General features: G+C 39.5%; 1 protein-coding gene across 2 annotated transcripts in view; it reads right to left on the bottom strand.

The window, feature by feature from the left end:
• BMAL2 (basic helix-loop-helix ARNT like 2) overlaps positions 1-19,297 on the bottom strand; it is a 61,828-nt gene that overhangs the window by 39,890 nt on the left and 2,641 nt on the right. The gene's annotated exons all lie outside the window — the stretch shown is intronic.

Raw genomic sequence — 19,297 nt, forward strand, 5'->3', positions numbered from 1 at the left:
ATATAAAAATCAGAATCAGACTAAAATTATCTATAATCCAAATATGAGCCTCCTTCTCATATTAATTTGCATATAACAAGTTTAAACTCATTTGTACCTTATCACACAGATTGAAAACAGCAATATTTACAAGAGAATACAATAAATCTACATTAGTGGGAGATTTTTAACACATCTGAATTGGTAACTGATATACTGAGCATTCAGAAATGATACAGAAAATTTGACCAACACAATGGAAAAACTTGATATAAAAACCATATACAGATCACTATACCTAGCAACTTCAAAATCTAGTGTTGATTTGCGGTGGGGTATCCATCAAACATTTGTAAAAATTGACAATATACTCGACCAAAAAGCAAGTAAATCTCAACAATTTCGAAAGACTGATATCATACAAAAAACATTTTTTGACTACAGTCTAACTGTTAGACACTTGTAATAAAAAGATAACCAGAAAAGTCCTTATATCTTTGGAAATTAAGAGATACACAAATAATTCAGAGAAGGAAGAATTCAAATGTAAAATTATAAAATATTTGGAACTAAACAATAAAAATATTATACATGAAAATATGTGAAGAAAGTGAAAGCATTACTGAGAGGAAAATTTTAATACTAGGTGTTTCTAAAAAGGGATTGAAATTTAAGGAGCCAACAATTTAAAAAATTATAAACAGATGAGTAGAATAAATCCAAGGAATTAGAAGAAAGGAAATCATTAAAATAATACTAGAAATAAAGAAATAGAATGCAAACAGGTGTAGATCAAAAAAGTTAAACATATGTTCTTCCAAAGATCGGAAACTCTAATAACCCTATGGCAAGATTTTTCAATAGAAAAGAAGGCATAAATGAATAAAAATAGAAATGGACATGGTGTTATAATTTTAGATGCTCTAGAGATTTGAAAGATAATAAAATCTCAAGAACATTATTCTAAATATTTTAAAATAATAAAAACATTCCTAGGGCTGGCCAGGTGGCTCAGGCAGTTGGAGCTCTGTGCTCCTAACTCTGAAGGCTGCTGGTTCGATTCCCACATGGGCCAGTGGGCTCTCAACCACAAGGGTGCCAGTTCAACTCCTCGAGTCCCACAAGGGATGGTGGGCAGCGCCACCTGCAACTAAGATTAAACATAGCACCTTGAGCTGAGCTGCCGTTGAGCTACCAGATGGCTCAGTTGGTTGGAGTGCATCCTCTCAACCACAAGGTTGCTGGTTCGACTCCTGCAAGGGATGGTGGGCTGCGCCCCCTACAACTAGCAACTGGACCTGGAGCTGAGCTGCGCCCTCCACAACTAAGACTGAAAGGATAACAACTTGAAGCTGAACGCACCCTCCACAACTAAGATTGAAAGGACAACAACTTGCCTTGGAAAAAAGAAGTCCTGGAAGTACACACTTTTCCCCAATAAAGTCCTGTTCCCTTCCCCAATTAAAAAAAAAAAAAAATTCCTAGAGAATTTTAACTAACAAAAACTGAAGCAAAAAGAAAACCCTGAATATTCTTACATTGTTTTTACACACACTATTCCAATATATAGAAAAACTGGGGGATATCATTTTTTATGTGGCTTATAAATTTTGATATTACAACCTGACAATGGCAGTACAATAAAGAAAAACTATAAACCTATCTCATTCATGAACAAAGACACTGAAGTCTTAAAATATTAGCACACAAAGTTGATAAATGTATAAAAAGAATAACCCATCATGACCAAGATATTTTATCCCAGCAATGCAAGTCTAGTTTAATATTAGTAAATCAACATAATTTACCACAAAATTTGATTAATGGAAAAATATAATTATCTGAATAATGTTACTATTTCAATATTAATGAATATTGAAAACATTCTCTTTGCAATCAGAAACCAGAATACCTTTTATCACTAACCCCTTTCAACTCTAGACATGCTAAATACTCCACTAGATGTGCTAGTGGAGTAAGACAAGAAAAAGGAATACGAGGTATAAAAATTGGAAAAGAAGAAAATCATTTTTTTCACTATTATTGGGAAATCATATGATTGAGTATATATAAAACCACAAATAATCAACAGCTAAGTTACTAAAATTAGAGAATGTAGCAAGTTGGCTGTATGTAAAATCAATATCTAAAAATCAATTACATTTCTATTCACTATTAACAAACAGTAAGAAAATGACATTTAAAAAGATATAATTTATATTAACCTCAAAAAATATAAAGTACCTAAAGAATAAACATAATTAAAATGCATAAGATCTATAAGATCTTTATGAAGATAGTTATAAAAAATTGTTTAAAAAGATCCAAATACATGGAAAGATATGCCATGCTAATGGATCAGAGCCCTCAATATCATAAAGATGTCAATCCTCCTAAAATAGAGATGTCAATTCCTCTATCATACAGATGTCAATTCCTCTTTTAAAATGAGTACTCATTTTTTGGTTGTTGTTGGAACTTCACAAACTGAATGTAAAATGCATATGGAAGTCATGACTAGCAAAGGAAAACGTGGGAGGATTTGCCTTATCAGATATCAAGACATTATAAAGCTACAGTAATTAAGACAGTATGGTATTAGCGGATACCAAGCAGGAGATAAATAGGCAAAAGGAAAAGAAATATAGAGCCCAGACGTGCATATGTAGACATCTGCTAAATGTCAGAGGGGAAATTTCAGATCAATGATGGGAAACCAGCTTTTTAAATAAATGGTCCTGCGCCAATTCCAGTTGGACTGAACACCTAAGTGTAAAAGGCAAAAATGTAATAGAGGACTCTAAAGAAGAGAGAATATCTTTGTTATTGGTGTAAAAAGAATTTCCTAAAACATAAAAAGTAAAAGCAATAAAGGAAAATACTGACCAATTCGACCTCCTTAAAATTAAATGAATGTTGATCAAAAGGCACCATAATGAGAATGAAACCATAAGACACAAAAAGATATTTGTTACACATATAAACAACAAAGGGCTAATAGCTAAACTGTATAAAGATGCCTTTGCACCAATATGAAAAAGACTAGCAACCCAACAGAAAACTGGATAAAAGACTTGAATGGGCACTTCAAAACAAAACAAAACAAAACAAAACAAAAAAACGAAGCTCCTTATGTTGTTTTGCACACCTGAAACTATGATAATGAAAAAAATAAAAGTTCCAACTATCAATACACAAAAGCAAAGATAGCCAATCTAACTACTAAATTAGGAAAATCCAAAGTGAACTACAGTGATGTACTACTACATACCCATCCGATGGCTACAATCAAAAAGTGTGATGATGCTAAGTGTAGGTGAGGATGGGGAAGAACGGAACACTCATGCTCTGCTGGTGGGAATGTAAATTGCTACAACTACCTTGGAAGCCATTTTTGCATTACCTAAGAAAGTTGAACACATTGAAATCACATGTTTCATCATTCCATTCCATTCCTAGGTACATAGAAAAACTCTTAAGTTATCTTGGGAGACATGTACAAGAAATGCATGAACAGCACTGCTTATAATTGAACAAAAATTAAAACCTGAGAAAACTGGGAATTAATTTCCATCAACAGGAGGATAAATTGTTTATTCGCTGAATAGAACACTTAACGGCCATAAAAATGAATGAAGTACTGATATACTCATCCACATGGATGACTCTCAAACTAATGCTGGGCAAAAAAAGTCAGCCAAAAACATACAGCATGTTTTTTAAAAATTTAAAGTTCAAAGAAATGTAAAACTCATCGACATGTTTTTTAGCAATATCTACAGTTTGCCACACTACACAGAAAAGCAAAGGAACATGACTCTAAAGTGAATTCTTTTGGGGGGAAGAAAGGGGATGCTATCAGTGAGGGACCGACACCCAGGGAATGCTAAGGAATTAATGTTCTACTTCTTAGCCTGGCTGTGAAGTCACAGATAATTGTTTTGCGTTTATTCTTTAAATTACACACATACACAATTTGTATCATCTTCTGTAAGTATAATAGGTCTCACAATAAAGAAATGGGGAGAATAATTTTACCAATTATGGTTGGCCCCTTGGGAATAAAGTTTCTAGTTAAGGTATCCCATGACTTCTAAGTCTGGACTCTCTAAATGGGACCAATTTGGAATCACCAAATACCATGAGATTAATGATGGCTTCAGTTTCTAGACTTTATTCTAATAGACTGTGAATGGCAGAACACCATCTGTTTCCCCAGAAAAATGGGAATTTCTTATTGATAACAAATCAGTAGAAAAAATTTACTAACATGGAACCATACCACACACTGGTATATATATAATCCCAGACTCCTACCACCCCTCCAACACCCTCAAGCAAGGACACTCTTCCCCACAGAATTTCAAAACAGAAATAAGATTTTCTTTTTTTTGCTTCTTACTTTAGGGTGTATGAGCTCCACATATTTCAATCCTACTTGCGTATTAACCTTTAAAATACGAAATGGACTATCTTTAGGCAGGCAGAATAATATTCTTCTTTTCACAAAATCAAAATCTGAAGCTCCAAGGATCTTTGTGTTCCCTAATGGGTATAGCAGCGTGGCTCCATAATTAGCTATAGGCCATCTGGCTATTCAATCTGGCTAGTTTGGTAGAAGTATATTCAAAACAGAAGGCTTTCTTTAAAGAAAAGGAAAATATAGGTTAGTGGGACTAATGGGTGCTGGATGAAAAGATCTATTCTTTGGAAACAATCCAACATTCAGATAGTAGATTTTTATTTGTTAGAAGGTGACTCATAATTTAAAGAGTAAAGATTTCGTTTTTTACAGACTGGTGCAGCCACTATGGAAGGCAGTGTCGAGGTTCCTCAAAAAATTATGAATAGAATTAGCATATGACCCAGCAATCCCTCTCCTGGGTATCTACCCCCAAAATCTGAAAACATTTATCCATAAAGACAGGTGTGCTCCAATGTTCACTGCAGCGTTATTTAAGGTGACCAAGACACAGAAACAACCAAAATGTCCTTCGATAGATGAATGGATAAAGAAATTGTGGTATATATACACAATGGAATACTATTCGGCGGTAAGAAAAGATGAAATAGGACCATTTGTGATAACATGGATGGATCTTGAGATTATAATGCTAAGCGAAATAAGTCAGACAGAAAAAGCAGAGAACCATATGATTTCACTGATATGTGGTGTATAAACCAAAAACAACAAAAGAACAAGACAAACAAATGAGAAACAAAAACTCATAGACACAGACAATAGTTTAGTGGTTACCAGAGGGTAAGGGGGGGAAGGGGGGTGGTAGATGATGGTAAAGGGGATCAAATATATGGTGATGGAAGGAGAACTGACTCTGGGTGGTGAACACACAATGGGATTTATAGATGATATAATACAGAATTGTACACCTGAAATCTATGTAACTTTACTAACAATTGTCACCCCAAAAAACTTTAGTTAAAAAAAAAAGATTTCATTTTTTTCTATTGACGTAAAATTGGAATATAACATTTTATTAGTTTCAGGTATGTAAAGATTTCTTTTTTTTTTTAAAGATTTCATTTTTTAACCTTCTAGTTTACTTTCATCCTCTACATATACTTATTTAGATGATGAGACCATGTATTAAGAATTGAAATTTATCTCTGCTTTTATATAACTCATTTTGGAGTTTATAATTTCATATTTTGACATTGTCTTTCCTTGCCAAATTGGGTCACTTCTCAATGGCAAATGTAATACATGTTATTTAACACTCAGTGAAATTATTCAGAATTTAGCTTGAACAGAGATACTGCTATTGTCTTTTACAAAGAAAGTTTGTGGTTTTATTTGAAATGTGATTAGCATTAAATCTCACTCCACTCAGTATGCACCTCCCTGGTGATGGTAATCAATCTAACAATATTTTCAAGGTCTACCATTTAGTATCAACTCCTCAAGGATGGAAATAAATTGTGGGAAACGAGAAGCTGCTTGGGTATCATAAGCAGGGGAGACCAAGTAGCCACTTGGTTTAGGTTCATTATTACAAAGGGGTTCAAATTTGGAATCTGACATTACACCGTGTTTCCCCAAAAAGAAGACCTAACTGAAAATAAGCCCTAGCATGATTTTTCAGGATGACATTCCCTGAACATAAGCCCCAATATGTCTTTTGGAGCAAAAATTAATATAAGACCCAGTATTATATTATATTATATTATATTATATTATATTATATTATATTATATTATATTACATTATATAAGACCTGGTCTTATATTATAGTAAAATAAGACAGGGTCTTATATTAATTTTTGCTCCAAAAGACGCATTAAAGCTGATGGCCCGCCTAGGTCTAATTTTCAAGGAAACACGGTAGTGTTTATGGTTTGCTAAAAGAATGAAGTGCATTTCATTGCATTACCCTGGACATTCAAAAGGGAATCTAAAAGAAGTGTGAAATCAGAACTTCCAGATTTATCTTCCTGGGCTGCTGGAACAGGGTGAAATTCCCACAATAAGGAATATGCAGTTCCCCACTGTTCCTACTTCACAAACAAATAGGCCTACTTCCTTCCATTACTTCATTTTTACTGTTTTTAATTCCATAGAAGGAAAAATATACTCAATTATCTGCTGGGAAAAGGGTATTGTGTGATGTGGGATTTAGCAGTCTGAATGACAACCAGTTTTATAGGTTTGTGCTAATGAATTACAATGGAAACCAAATACGGTTTCTTACCACTGACACATTAAGATGCTGAGTCGCTTAATAGATAGAAATGAAGTACTAATTGGCACTATTCAAGAAAAATATCATCTAGCGATAGTACCATACACAAAGTATGAAAAAGCTTTTGCTCAGCAGAAATTTAAAATATTCTATTATTTCACAGTTCTCATCAAGAGCCAGATCTACTAGGTGGAGGATATATTTTAAAAGGTTACAATTAAATAAGTACCTGCTCTCAAGAAACTTATAATCCTGTATATGTTTATGCATATATAGGCACATAGACGTATAAACCAAATACAGAATGAAATTAGACTTAGATGAAGGTACAAGTTCACGCTGCAAGAACAAAGAGAAGGGCACTTAGTTCTTCTGTCTGTGGGAGGGAATAACATTTAAAAAGCATTTTTATTTTTTTGGTCAGTATTTCTGTCTAAGAGAAAACCATGAACAGGAAGCACATGCACTCAGTAAATCCTATGCCATTGTTAAAAACTATGTTTAGTTGTTGAATCAATGAATACGTATCAGTCAGGTGTTAGACAATTCCTCTCCTGATAAAGAATCTGATGGGTAAAATTGGACTTTTTCAAAAGAAGTTTTACCTTCTTACATATGCATAGTATAGAAGTCCTCAAACTTTGGCTGACAACAATAATATCCCACATGTCTGTCTTAAATTCTTCTCTCTCCAGAACAAAACCATGTGATTCTTTCAAACCTTACCCCTATAATGTCTCGTCACTATTGCTTGCTCTAGGCGGCACACACTTTGGCTAAAAATCCTTCCCTGTGTGGTGTGATTGGAATAGAACACCCAGGAGTTGTCTAGTCCCCAGAGAGCCAGAGAGTAGAACTTTTATTGATAATGTTCTGCTTCTACTTTCATTATTTATAAGATTATATTTTACACATCGGGCCTTCGCACTGTTGAGTCATTCATTTATATAATTTTAGAACTGTAACTGACATTACATATGGGCTAGTATAAGTCCCTTGTTTTCCAAGACAGAAACAGAGTTCCGCGGTCGATTAAGGCCTTTGCCCCTTATCATACAGCCAGCCACTGAGGGACGAGGGACTACTGTGGAAGTCCCCTGACTCCCAAAGAGGGCTTTCCTTGGGTAAACCCAAACCTGTCTTTCCTATAGGCTGTTGTTAAGCCACTTCTTCACCATTTCATACATCTGCATATTTTTTATACTTAGGTGCTGGCCCTTCTTAGTTGTTGTTAAGTTTAATCTTCTTCTGTATCACCCTATCCGCATCTTTTTGCATTCAGATTATATCTAACAGATTGCCTCAGCCTCCTCAAAATATGCCATCTGCAAAAGTGACCAGCATGACATTTACATTTTCAAACTCTCTGGCTGGCATATTGAACAAAAAAGCCAAAGTGAGAACAGCAGGGAATTTACTCACTGTGACCAAATACAGTGGACGCAAAGTAAGAGCCCCAGGAAGAGCTACAGAGGAAAGCAAAAGGTTGACAGTAGGGATGTGACAGTAAAGGTTAGAATGGACTTAGTCACTCAGCAGATAGGAAAACTGGACTGGCTGGGTTGGAGAAAGCAGTAAGACTGTGAACAATGCAAGGGTGTCAGAGTCTCAGGGATTAAGCTGTGCTCGCTGCATGGCTATTGGGCCTCGTGGCTTAAAATGAGCCAGAGGGGATCTGGTTACCTATGTGACACATCCTTCCTATGAGTAAGGAGGGGTCAGGTATTTCCCAGGCTTGCTCAGGGCAAAGGCATATATATCCCAGAGTACGTGTGAGGTAAGACGAGGATTTGCTTACATCACTCCCATCAGACTATGTACTAACAATGGCCTTAAAATGAGCCAGCGCCCTGGATCTCTTGCACAGTATACACTAGGTTCTCCATATCTGGTCATGAGGGCACAGCATTCGGGGTAGAACACACGCCAACTGCATGCGTGTCAATGGGAGAAGCTGGATTCAAAGAGATAGGAAGTTTATGACTTCTAAACTTTAGAATGAACTCAAAAATCAGTTCTCCAGCTTGCAGCACAGCCGAGTACAAACGAGACGGTAGGAAAGGAGCCAGCCTATCCCCCTATGGGGACAGTCACCTGGTTGAGTGGAACTTGTCAGCTGTGGTCCTATAATATCCTGCATATCGTTCCGTCAGTACATATTCTTCAAGCTACTATAAAACAGACACTGTGCTACCAGAACTGGGAATACAATGGTCACCAAATGGATGGCTGCTTCATGGAGCTTAAAATCTAACAGATTTTCCTGTGCGCCCTGCACTTCTACCAGGTATTAACCAAAGGCTTCAGTGCTGATGGTGGTGCAGTAAAATGAAAGGGAAGGACAAAATTATCAGGAAATGGTATCATTTACACGTATCAGTGAATAAACTCTAGTACATAATCTTGAAGTGTTAAGGTACATGGCCAACTCACTTGCCTGTGTGACATTCAATGACAAAGATAGAATTCCTATAAACAATAACAGTTCCTAAGTTAATTAATTTGTTCACACATTGTTCCTCCTCTAATAGAGTGGGGAAAGGGACGATTTTCTTAGCTAATTTTTATTTTATGATGTGATTCAACTACAATTAAGTATTGCCTTTTAAGTATCTGTTTTGATCTGGAAGAAACAAACTAGTTTTGCTCTTGAAAGTAAAAATTCCTATAAAACACTTGGAGAAAACCCTACAAAAATATCTGGTTTTCTTCCATTGCAATAAAAGATTAAGAGGAGGGAAAAGGAACACAAGAAACTATCTTGTCCAACTCACTCACCTTACAGCTGAGGAAACTTGGGCTCAGGGTGGGAAAGAATATGCCCAGCTGTGTGTTACACTGCAGTTTAAACAGAGGAAAAAGAAACAGAACTTAAATAGCCTCTTTTGGAGAAACAGTTCTCATACATGTCCCACTCTCAGTCACTACCGAAATTCAAAAGGAACAAAACACACTAAGCAGGAATTTCCATGCCACTGAGAAGGCAGTCCTGCCTCCCACTAGCTTTTAGCAAGCAAGGAGGGGGGACACTTTTGGAGGAAAGTATTGTAGTATTGCACTGAAACATTGAGGAAAGCTATAAACATAGTGTCTAAATTTCAGTAAGACATTTTTTTCAAAGTTGGAGAGTTAGTGAGTAATGTAAGCCTCCATTAAAGCCTTGAGGAAAAAAATAAAGACGGAGAGAAGAGATTTTAGGCAGGAATACCAGTTAGGAAGCCAACCGCAGCAGTGAACCAGAATGAAGAGAAGCATGACAAACATGGGTTAAGTCACTATTGTGAAGAGATCACAGCCACTGCTGCTGTCACTCACCCGCCCCCCACTACCTCCACCACCACCAATAAATTAGTATTTTACTGAATCCTTCCTTACCAGGCACTATACCCTTTACATACTTTATACACTCCTCACAGCAACCCTACCGTAGTGGTTTAGCATATGGGGAAACAGGCTCAGAGAAAAGAAGTAATTTGCTATGATATTCTTTTTGTGGTGGCCACAGCCCTCAGTTATTCAGTCAAACATGAATCTAAGTGTTGCTGGGAAGGTATTGTGTAGATGCGATTCAAGTCCAGAATCAGTTGACTTTACAAGGGAGATTATCCTAGATTATCTGGGTGGGCCTGATTTAATCAATTGGAAGTCCTTAAAAACAGAGTGGAGGCTTCCCTGGGGAAGAAACGCTGCCAAAGGACAGCCACTTCAGTCTGTGCCCAAGAGAGCCAGCCTGGCTTTCCTAAGGGACAGCCCTGCAATTCCAGTCTTGCCCAGCCTACCCCCAGACTTGCATAAACCAATTCCTTGCAATAAATCTCTTAATATACAATAAATCTCCTACTGGTTCTGCTCTTCCAACGAACCCTAACTGATACACATACCAAAGATCACAAATTATTAGGTGAAAGAGCTCAGATTCTCTCCAAGCCAAAAGTAGGCCAGTCTTCCAGACTCCCTCCCACAGAAGTGCACTTGTAGACATCAGCACTTCACAGAAATGACACCAAGTCCAAATGTCTAGCAGACATTGAAGGAAGCGTAAACAGCTCTGGAGGCCAGTCTGCCTGGGGTCAAACCCTGGTCCTGTTACTTACTATGCACCTTTTCCTTGGGCAATGGACTTAAATCCTATGTGTCAAGTTCCTCATCTGAAAGGTGAAATGATAATAGTACCTACCTGATAGCTGCTGAGGAGTCAGTGAATTATACCAGGTAAAGCATTTTGACACGTAGCACATAGTAAATATGCAGTACAGGTTAAGGATTACTATTTAGCGGAACCAAAGGGTGAGAATGATCCGTGCTAAGCCTTTGAAATGGGGCAAAGAGGAAGCGAAACACCCATGATGACTCTCAGGAAATCAGAGTCTTGGGAAAGCAGAATATAAGCAGAGTGACAGATGCACTGAAGAATGCTTCCCTGACTACAACTATTCTAGAGAAGGCTGACATTTCATAGGCATTACAACCTAATCCAGGGATGGGAGGAAGCAAGAAACAGCAGTTCATCAGAATTTCAGTTCCACATCGAAACAGAAAAGTCCCCAACTAATTCGAGGCCTGATCGATCCTCATGCATGGAAAAGAATACAGGGTATCAGCATTTCCGGCATCAGCAGGTTTTTCTAAAAGGCACAAAAATGCATTTAGATTTGGATGGTCTACACCCACATCATTATTCCACACGGAAAAATACAATTCTTGCAGGTTATGAGTAAATAGAGGACACAATGTAGGCTAATACCGTGATTAGCATTAGGCACAATTGGATACGCCACATTTGACACAGAACCTATAAAAGATACAATGGTTCCTGACATCTACGGTATGAACAAAATGAGACACCTTTAGTGTAACTTTGGGGAAAAAATTCATCAGTGTTCACAAAAATACTTGTGTATCTTTTCACTGAAAGGGAATTACCCTAAAAAGAATAAAGACCCTTTAAAAAGGTGGGGTAGGAGGGGCACTGACACTGCCCTAGGCAAATGGTAAAGTTCCACAAAATGAAATAGAATATGAGTTTTAAAAAAGTACTGAAACAGGTTAGCTCAGTTGGTTAGGGCGTGATGTTGATAACACCAAAGTTGCTGGTTCAATCCCCGCATGCACCACAGTGCGCTGCGCCCTCCTTAAAAAAAAAAAAAAAAAAGAAAGGTACTGAAACCCAAAGTGACATTTATGACTTTAATACTATCTCAGCATAACATGCTATAGTTATAGTAACGATCAGAATCTAAAGCTGCTCTCAGGGTCTTCCCAAATAGCTAATAAAAATTATTTTTAAATCTCTTAAAAAATAAGTTGTCGTAGATGCCTTCTCAAATTTGAGGTGTGAATTTGTATATCCCTCTAAAATCAGGCTGCTTTGCTGACAAATACGTCCCAGAGGCAGCTATCATTATTGTTGAAAGGAATTGACAAGCCAGAAGTGCTAGTTGAACCCAAGATGAAAATTAAAGAAGAGGAGAATTATCCTAAAGAAGCCACTAGCACCAGAGTGCATGGAGAATTGGGTTTGGTCTCTCTTTTCTAGGTCAGTGCTGTTGCCTGGGTGACTCACTGAAGAAGAGATGGCCTAGCTAGAATGCAATAGTGTTTGTCTCCATGGTAGTGCAGGCACAGCCTACCTCTGGGTACCCCGTAACTCGGACAGGAAATCCAATTCTCCAATCAGAGAGCTGATAAGAGAAATAAATGTAAGGCTGGAGATCATATTCAATATTTCAATCAAACTTTTCTCTAGGTCTTTGACAAAACAATTATAAATATTTACAATCTTTTATTCATTTAAACCCCCACTGATATCCACTCTGTATAGAGTTCAATTTCACTTGTGTCTATCGTATACTGCTCTATCTTTCAAAGTCTGTATTTCTGTAAAATATCTACGGCTGTGCATGTAGGCTCAACAACAATCTATTCTCCCTACATTCTCCTCTCCTAAGAAAATAAAGATGAAGAGGTATTTTGGTGTATTTAGAGCTTCTGCTTTTCAGTAACTTCTAAGCCAGAGATCCTCTGCATTACATCATTTCTGATGTTTTCACACATAGGTGTTTCCATGAGTGCTCTTTTCACACGAGGGCACTGGATTCCTTTTGGTTTATAAACCTTCACTAGGTGTTTGGATTGGAAGTGGAGCTGCATGGGAGGGTCTGAGAGCCCGCCTGGAGCACCTGTCCATATCGTGGGGACATCAGTGATGGGGATGGGAACAACATAGGTCATTATGTCAAACAGATGAGGGAAGTCCAGATACCTGCTTGCCAACAGGCTGTGATGGGAATAAATGAAATAGTACCTGTGATGCTTATCAGAAGAAAGAACGTGGAATAGCTTTAAAGATATAAGCACCTACTTCTTCAAGGAAGGAAAGAGGATGAAGGAGAGTACAAAGTGGCCCAGATGGACTTGGAGTCAAAGCTAAGATTTAATAGCCAATCACCTGGCAGGAACCAAGACCTCTGCTTGTTTTCTTTCTCATCAGAAATATGCCACAAGCAGCCTTTTCAAAGTGATGCAAAAGCTCTGTTGCTGACCGTGGACTGAAAAGAAAATGCAAATATGTTTCCTTTCAGAGAGCAGGTAAATCCGCTGCCTATAACTCAGGCTTCTGTGTCAGCTGTCCCGTCACGTCACACATGTGGCAGGGGCAGCCACCCCAACTCCAGCAATGCAACTTCAATGGTCAGTTTTTCCTTTTCCACTTTTCCCATCCAGAGCCAAAAAAAATACTAACATCATTTCTGCCCAGCACATCACTGATGATTTTCCATTTCCATGCTAATCTATGCCCTGAAAGACTCCTTCTTCATGATCTATCCATCAATGCTGACGTTGGCACCTTCCCTGAAAGCCTTCTGTGAGTCCCTCCCCCACGAACATATTTTCTCCCAATGCTGGGTAGGGAAGCTCCTATCAGCTAACTCCTAGCACTGAAACCATGAATTTTACTACGTTCTATCTTGTCTTACAAATATTTTCACCTAGCCTAATACACTTTATAAGCTCTTCAACACTTTTCTTGCTTTATCCGTTTCTCCATCTCTGTTCACCTCCTACAGCAGTAAGTACATATTTAATGGATACTTTATGAATGACCCAGCCCTGGCCACACCTCAAACCAGCCACCATTCATTTTAAATCAACAGAATCTTATTAGGCACATAATAGGTGCAAGGAGTTGGAGATTGTAAAGATGAGTAAGAGCCAACCCTGCTCTCCTAGGAATGTGTGACCCAAGGGTAATGCTAAGAAACCTACCTAAATAACTTGTGGCAAGCAGGTACAGGTGTTATATATAATAGGCACATAAAAAAATTACAGTGTGTAGATAGGAGAGGCAACCATGGGGTGGCAGGGTGGGGAGTAATTCTGGGGAGGTTTCATAGGAGAAGAGGAAAAATCATTTGTTGAAGATCAGATTTCATTAAACAGTTTGTAATCATCTCATTTAATTCCCACACAAACCTCCAAATTAGGTTTTTTTTAAATTAAAGTTTATTGGGGTGACAATTGCTAGTAAAGTTACATAGATTTCAGGTGTACAATTCTGTATTGCATCATCTATAAATCCCATTGTGTGTTCACCACCCAGAGTCAGTTCTCCTTCCATCACCATATATTTGATCCCCTTTATCCTCATCTCCCACCCCCCACCCCCCTTACCCTCTGGTAACCACTAAACTATTGTCTGTGTCTATGAGTTTTTGTTTCTCATTTGTTTGTCTTGTTCTCTTGTTGTTTTTGGTTTATATACCACATATCAGTGAAATCATATGGTTCTCTGCTTTTTCTGTCTGACTTATTTCGCTTAGCATTGTAATCTCAAGATCCATCCATGTTGTCACAGATGGTACTGTTTCATCTTTTCTTATTGCAGAATAGTATTCCATTGTGTATATATACCACAACTTCTTTATCCAATCATCTGTTGAAGGATACTTTGGTTGTTTCCATGTCTTGGCCACTGTAAATAAAGCTGGAATCAACACTGGTCCACATATGTATTTATGGATAAATGTTTTCAGACTTTTTGGGTAGATACCCAGGAGAGGGATTGCTGGGTCATATGGTAATTCTATTCGTAATTTTTTGAGGAACCTCCACACTGCCTTCCATAACGGCTGCACCAGTCTGCATTCCCACCAACAGTGTATGAGGGTTCCTTTTTCTCCACAGCCTTTCCAACACTTGTTACTATTTGTCTTGTTGATGATAGCCATTCTAACTGGGATGAGGTGATATCTCATTGTGGTTTTTATTTGCATTTCTCTGATGATTAGTGATGTTGAGCATTTTTTCATATGTCTATCTGCCATTTGTATGTCCTCTTTGGAGAAATGTCTCTTCAGGTCCTCTGCCCATTTTTTAATTGGATTGTTTTTTTGTTGAGTTGTATGAGTTACTTATATACTTTAGATATTAGCCCCTTATCAGAGGCATTGTTTGCAAAAAGCTTCTCCCATTTAGTTGGTTGCCTCTTTATTTTGTCAATGGTTTCTTTTGCTGTGCAGAAGCTTTTTAGTTCGATATAGTCCCATTGATTTATTTCAGCTTTTACTTCCCTAGCTTTTGGAGTGAAATTCATTAAATGCTCTTTGAACCCAAGGTCCATAAGTTTAATACTAGGTACTTTTTTTTAATCCCCATTTCATAGATAAGGAAGTTGGGGCTCAGAGAAGTTAAGTAAGTTGACCAAGGTCACATAGCTAGGAAATAATCAAACAGGCAATCACACTCCCAGTGGCCCAGTTCCAAAGCTCAGGCTGATGTTCCTACACAGACGCCTCCTCCTCCTCATGCATATAAAAACAGAGTGATACCGGAGGGCAGCTTCTGTGATGACATCTGACTTCCACAGGCACCGCTGGAGGGAGGGCAGTGGCATTCCAGGAGCAGCCAACAGACTGAAGATGGGCAAGGTTAAGCCATATGGGGAAAGGCAGATTCCCTCCCATCACTGAGGCTAGGACATACAAAGTGGAGATATTTTGAACGAGAAAGCCTGTGGATGAGTCTCCATTTTCCCTGTGATGTACTTGGAACATATGGTAAAGTGCATTTCTTATCTGCTTAAAAAAATAAATGAAATATTGCAAGCAAAACATTTTCAATGTATTTGAAATTTGTTTTATGACAATAAACTTGACCCTCAATTACAAATATCCGATAATGCAAACTGTGTTGGGTAAAAGACTGATTCTCTCTATATTTCCTTTTCCTCCAACCTTCTTCGTTTTTCTCTCTGTAAAGACGTTATCTGGAGATTTAAACCATAAGAGTCAAGACTAAAGAAACTAGATACCAATAATTCACTTAGGTACATGAAAAAAGTCCTTTCATGTCAATGATGTCAACTGACACTTAAGTATTTTCAAATGAGAAATTTTTGTTTTTAATTGGGGAATATTGGGAAACAGCATATTTTTCCAGGACCCATCAGCTCCATGTCAAGTCGTTGCTCTCAATCTAGTTATGGAGGACACAGCTCACTTGCCCATGTGGGAATCGAACCTGCAACCTTGGTCTTATAAGTACTGCACTCTAACCACTGAGCGAACCGGTCGCCCATCTGTGGCTCAGCTCCAAGCTCAAGCTATTGTCTCTCTCTGGCCCATGTGGGAATCAAACTGATGGCGTTGGTGTTATGAGCACTGCGCTCTAACCACTGATCCTACCGGCTGCCCAAGAATTTTTCTATTAGATAACTGCATTGATTTAAACATTTTAAGAAGTTTAAAAATATTTTAAGTTAAAAACTGGAAGTGAGAAAAATGAGATATTATATCCTAAAGTGATATACATAGTAATGTGTCAGGGACCATTAAATGTGACATAACCCAAGTAAGAGAAGAAAACGCGGGTGTAATGCAGGGTGTCAGCTCCCACTCCCCGCACACAGGACATGGTGAGGCCAACAGGGAACACCCACGGAGCCATTGATAGGGGAGTCATACCACTATTTCTCACTGGCAGCTGGGTTGGAGACACAGGAAGCAGGAGCCACACTATCTGTAACCTGCTGTCCACTTCTCTCTGCCAACCAACCAACCAACCCCGTAGTGTAGCCACGGCAGTTATATCAGTGGTCAATGGCTAACTGGTTACAGCTGACGACCAACTAGCCACAGCTGATGGCCATATACTACCTGAGCCAGCACCTTTCCACATGAGGTCAAGAGCCTGGAAACTGCACTCCTGGCTCTGTCCCCACACTCCACCCATCCTGGGTCTTGCCTCACAACCTATGTGACAAGCATCTTCCACGAGGGGCCCTATGCGAGGAACCTGGAGGTATCAATATCCTGGGCACAGCCAGTCTTTCTTAGGGTACCGCCAGTCTTTCTGGGCACAGCCAAGGTTTCTCAATGATGTTCGGTCGAGACACAGGAAGCAAACATCCACCTGTACCCCAACAAGGGATCTTGCTGCACCCCAGTCTCACTGGCGGCTGGGTGAGACACAGGAAGCATCTGTCAGTTCCACTACATGGTGGTACGTTCCCAAGCAAACAGTCAAGTGGTCCATCAAATCAGGGATGGGAGGCACTGCAGCGTGCACAGGTGGCATCACCTTATTCAGTTCCCCATAGTCCACAGTCACTTGCCAGGGCTGCACGTTCGCCTCACAATGTGTGCCCTCTCTGCAGGACGAGGGCTCCAAGTCCTCCCCAATGGGGGTGAGGGACGACCTTGACCTCAGCCACACCTTCCACAGAGGACTCAACAAGCGTTTCCTCCTAGGACTACAAGTCCTGCACCTGGGCCGCCCCAGCAAGCACCTCCCAGCTCACACAGCCACAGTGCCCTTTGCTTTCTCTGGCCTATGCTGGTTGGAGAACCGTCCACATCTTCCCACCCCTCCATGGGGATCTAGCTCTCCAGCAGTTGCACGGCTTTTCCTATGCTGGTTGTAGAGCCATCCACATCTTCTGAGTGTCCATACGCACAAACTGCTCCACTGCCCCTTCAGAGAGCTTTGGCCGGCACCATACACTGCTCGTGAAACTGAGCTTTCATACGTGTAAACTGTTTTATTACCCCTTTGGAGATTCTGGCCAGTACCATACCCTGCTCACTGCGCCATGTGTAATGCGGGGTCTCAGCTCCCACTCCCCACATCAGAATGCAGTACATGGTGAGGCTAAAAAGGACACCAACAGAGCCATGGATAGGTGTTCATACCACTATATTCTTCCTGGTGGCTGGGTTGGAGATATAGAAAGTAGGCTCCACTTCTCTGCCAACCAACCAACCAACCCCTTAGTGTAGCCACGGCAATTATATCAGTGGCCAATGGCTAACTGGTAACAGCTGATGGCCAACTAGTCACAGCTGACGGCCATCTACTACCCAAGCCAGCATCTTTCCACGTGAGGTCAAGAGCCTGGGAAACTGTTCTCCTGGCTCTGTCCTGACAGCGGGTAAAGTGGGGTGGGGAGAGGGGAAGGGGTAGGCATGTACAGCTAAGTGCTTCATAAATTACCAGTAAATATCCCAAACTACTCGCTACTACAGAAAACAACTTTCACCTGTGGTTCCAGATGCACTAAAAGCTTAAATTGTAGGTTCTAATTTCTCACAGCCTCTTGCCCCTGGGAAGGAGGGAGGCACTAGATGGGGCAGGGGCTACAGAAGGGCTGGGATTTTTAGGGGAACACCAGTAAGCAGATTGGCAAAAACAGGACAGGAAATCACTGCTGCCCAGAGCAAGCAGATGTCTCAGGTACACTCGTGTCTTACAGGGCACCTGGCTCAGGGCAGCTGGCTCCCTGAGTCCCTGATATGCTGATGACAGGGCAGAGGCTGACTAACGCCCCAGATCCCAGGTACTTGAGCAAGTCAGCTGCCACTGTGGGAAACTGGAGGTCTTCAACTAAATGGGACCATGGAAACGAGGTCTATCAGAATGAAATGTTATTACCCGACTCATAGTTTCATAAACATTTTATAAAAGGAGAGATTTAGAAAGGATGCTATTGATAATCAATGTTCACAGCACAGAAAGAGAACATAGTAAACCATTTCCATTAAGAAAAAAAGTAAAGTGAAATCACTGTACTTACTTATTAACGTACTTAATATTTTGGCTTCCCCTATATAGTTGAAACATTCAACATGATGGGTTTTTTTTTTTCATCCTGGAGTGGAACTTTGACGGGGTGGCAGTGCCTCCCTTCTCTCTTACTTCCATCCCTCTTCCTCCCTCTCCCGCTTTTCCCCAGGGCTCCTTTTCTTCTACTCTCCCATTTTCCTTTCCCATTCCCTCTTGCATCTCTCTGTCCTTCATCTCTTCCCCTTCCATTCTCCCCTGGCTCTTCACACCTTTCTCCCCATCTTGTTCCCTTGATCTCTCCTCTTTCTTTACCCTTCTTCTCCTTCCCCTTGTCTCTTTTTCTCTCTCTTTCCTCCCCCTGAAACATGTGAAAAGCAATTTTAGTCCATTCTGGTTTATGTTGAGTAATGCAGTCCAGACTGAAACTCTGCCTAAGGATCCAGGCCAGGAACAGTAGCTTATGCAAAGCTGACTGGGACATGACTTCTGATTTCTGAGTCATATAAATGAACTTAAGCCACTGTAGCTGCAGAACTATACCTCAAGAGTTGGGTCTG

The sequence above is a fragment of the Rhinolophus sinicus genome, linkage group LG02, assembly GCF_036562045.2.
Source record: "Rhinolophus sinicus isolate RSC01 linkage group LG02, ASM3656204v1, whole genome shotgun sequence".
Taxonomy (NCBI): domain Eukaryota; kingdom Metazoa; phylum Chordata; class Mammalia; order Chiroptera; family Rhinolophidae; genus Rhinolophus; species Rhinolophus sinicus.